Source organism: Etheostoma spectabile, chromosome 9 (assembly GCF_008692095.1).
Source record: "Etheostoma spectabile isolate EspeVRDwgs_2016 chromosome 9, UIUC_Espe_1.0, whole genome shotgun sequence".
NCBI classification, from domain to species: Eukaryota; Metazoa; Chordata; class Actinopteri; order Perciformes; family Percidae; genus Etheostoma; species Etheostoma spectabile.
Window position 1 is genome coordinate 13,321,685 of NC_045741.1, and position 3,581 is coordinate 13,325,265.

Consider the following 3,581-nt stretch of genomic DNA (forward strand, 5'->3'; position numbering starts at 1 on the left):
GTGTGTGTGTGTGTGTGTGTGTGTGTGTGCGCGTGTGCTGTGACGTGCCAGTGGGAGGCCAGATAAGCCTCCCAATGACGCATTTAATATTGAACCAATAATTCATGAGGCATCTTAAAATAGGAGTGTCGATTTTTAAGATCTGCTGTCTCTACCAGTAGTGAGAACAATGAACCTGCCTCGGACATACTATAATAGGTCATGATGAGGCAGATGCAAGTCATGAGGAAGGAGGTATATGTTGTCCTAGTAAGGTGCACAAACTGAAGATCATGGTTCACCAGTTCCTGTGGTTGGTTCATGGTTCCTGTTCCCTCTCTTTGCAGGCCGTTTAACTAAATGTGGGCAGTGAACCCAACTAGGACCAACCACACTTCCTGAGTCAGGTGGGTAGAGCACCAGTAGTCATGTTTCCATCTAATTGTCAAGCAAATTTTAAGCAAACTTTTAAAATGTCCCAAAAAAGAATAAAAAGGAAAATGCAAATTAGAAGGGTTTCCATCAACTGGTTTAGAGCAAATAAACTAGACTACGCATGGTTGTAGATTGCAAACTGGCTTGCTAAATCAAAGAGTTTAGAAGCTAAGTTCTTGACTAAATGGAGAGAGGTAGCATTGTACAAGTTGGCCACCTGTGCAGAATACAGGGTTCAGGCAGAGACATTTGGTGTCGGCGAGACAACCGCTCCCCAGAGGGTTTTTTTGGCAACAAAAATTATGACTAAATATTGTCGTCAACGAACCTTTATCACGTGACAAAAACACGAGACGTAAAAGCTGGTCATGTGATGATGACTATAATTAAATGTATAATGCAGTATTGGTGACGAATAAAAAAGAAAGACTAAATGTAGTTTACAAAATAAAAACTACGGTAAAATGTCTCTTCATTTTGACCAAAACTGGAAATGTGGAAAATGTTACAACATTATTTTGTCTCGTTTAGTCACGTTATTAATATTATTTCGCAGTATTTCTGTTCCCTGTGTCTCACTTCAGGGGCTGCACCAGGTCGCACTCGGGTCGCACTGCGCAGACGCAGGCAACATTACTTCCTCAAGCCCTATCGCGGCATTATTTAATTTAGAAGATGCAGCGGTGAGTTAGAGAGTGAAATGAGCTTAAACAACAACAAACTAAATTAAGTCTGATACAGAGAAAGGGGCCATGGCCGGCCAGCTGGAGTTTGTCTTTGTGAAAAAACGATGGGGAGAAATGCGGCCACAAAATTAGGAAAAAACACCACGAACCTTAAGAGACATCTCAAGCCATTCCATAATGAAAATGAGGTCAAGTCATTAACGTAATGTTACTTTCTATTGTATAATGCTAACTCATGAAGCTGTGGTTAATGTTTCTTATTTTAAAGTTTTTGTTGCTGATGAGATTAACTCATTAGGTAGTGAAATTTGATTTTGAATGATAGGGTATTTTTCTATACTCGATACTATAGAGGCAAATAGGGCTGCACAATTAATTAAATTTTAATCACAATCAAGACTTTGGCTTCCCACGATCAAATTTGTGCGATCCAGGGATATTTTAAATGTGTCACTCCGTTCATAGTATGCTCCGGTTTTTGTTGATATTTACATGCCCCATTTCTTCTTTAAAGATGTGCCTGTGTTTGGATTCTTCCTGTCACTCTCCGCGCATAATATGGATGTGAAAGCAGTTATAAACAACCTATGTTACAATAAAATTTGTTTTGGTTAAAATCAACAAATAACTGTAATAATTAATCGTGATCTCAATATTGATCAAAATAATTGTGATTATCATTTTGGCCATTATCGTGCAGCCCTAGCCTTGTTCATCAAAACAGTACCCTTCCTGTGGCATTAATTTTCGTCACCCAAAATTGCGGAAAAAAGGCAGTCTGAATTACTTTGTCTAAAAAAAAATTCTCTTTAATCTTGTTGAGGAGCAGGTCTTCTCCTGAGAAGAGAAACAATGCAATGTATACGCATTATTAGGGCCAATCATGGATTTTTTTTTTTAGGTCAATACTATAAATATCACATTGGTAAATTTATTTTTCAACAAACATATGGCAATGTCTAGACCCTTCAAATTTGTTTAAAAGAACTGTGAAAAGACATGTTTGAGGCAGGACATTTTTTTCAGTTATTATCCCTCCCCAAAAACTTTTTTTTACATTTATTCAGATATTTATATATTATATATATTATTCATTGATGTTTAGTAGCCAAAGTCAAATATCAGTGACATGTGAACTGTCTTAGTAGTGTAGTGCAATGTGCCTTTCTATTCTGTGATATGAGGTCCAATAAGCAGTGTCCTGTGTACCGACTTGGGAGTATGTAGGGCCTGCCCCCCCCCCCCCCCCCCCCCCCCCCCCCCCCCCCCCCCCTCCCACACACCCACGAGCTGACACATCAAAGCCCTTCCCATTATGCTGAATCTTTGGCAGAATGCAGCAGCAAGAGATAATATACCAATATGCGCAAATAACACACTCCAATATCCATGTGCGTACATACACATGTGCGTGCAGAAGCACTTTTACCCAGAAGGTACAAAATTCCTTGTACTTTGTTACTCATCGCTGACTTGTCTTACACCATCTCCTGAGTGTCACATAATAGAGCATGTTCTCCTCCTTTCCTCACAGAAAGCCACAGCTCACCCACGCGCACAAATCTTACCCAAATCCCAAATATACTTCCGGTGAACTCTCTTCCTTCATAATGCCAACACACACAGTACCAACACCGCTAATTACATTGGCAAATATACAGGACGTATCTCTTTTTCAGTTAACCACACCTACCTCAATGCGAAAAATCTAATTTGGATATAGAAATGTGTAGTCCCAAAATGTTCTGCCTTTTTCTTTTTAGCGAGCTATTGTTTCAAAGTCCATTTGTGATCTGCAACACAATAAAAAACAGGATCAGACTTAACCCCTTAATATATGTTGCCTGACTTGTAGCCATATACAGTAGGTCCTAAAAATGTTTTAAAGTATGATTCATAAAAATGATTCATATATTTAGAAAACTCCTTATGTCTTATACCTAAAACAGAAATGTACAGATAAATTATAACATTGATGGGTTGGCCAAATGGTTGGTGTTTTCCCAAGCGTGCAGACAAGCCTGTATGACTGATACTCACTGAGGAAATCCTTTGCTCCTCCACACTAGGACATACTGTGAGGCATCCCCCATGAACGCTCCATACCAAAAGCAGCATAAATGACTCACACTGTCTCCAACAGCAATGATAACACTTTCTGTATTTAACAAAGCAAAATTGTCTAAAAAAGGATATATTCTTATTTCTATTTGCCCAAAAAGACGGAGGGAGATGATTCAAGGCACATGAAGTTGATACATTATAAATGCTTTTTCGTTGAGAAAACCTGGATGTGTGCTAGGGCTGCTTGATTATGGAAAAAAATATAATCACTATTATTTCAGTCAATACTGAAATCACAATAATTTAACACAATTACTTGTTGACTTCTGGAAAGATGTTGGAATTATTGAACTTAAACAGTGGTTAAAGTAAAATCAATCAACAGTAAAAAAAAAAAAAAAAAAAAAAAAAAAAAAA

The 3,581-nt window shown here is 38.1% G+C and overlaps 1 protein-coding gene and 1 long non-coding RNA gene across 3 annotated transcripts in view; one reads left to right on the plus strand and one right to left on the minus strand.

Moving 5' to 3' along the window:
* The window catches only part of LOC116694988 (uncharacterized), a 26,299-nt gene extending 22,778 nt beyond the window's left edge, over positions 1–3,521 (plus strand). The window contains exon 3 of the long non-coding RNA XR_004333327.1: positions 3,383–3,521. This is a non-coding gene — a long non-coding RNA (uncharacterized LOC116694988). The remainder of the gene's footprint in view (positions 1–3,382) is intronic.
* The window catches only part of sgip1a (SH3GL interacting endocytic adaptor 1a), an 81,869-nt gene that overhangs the window by 73,369 nt on the left and 4,919 nt on the right, over positions 1–3,581 (minus strand). The gene's annotated exons all lie outside the window — the stretch shown is intronic.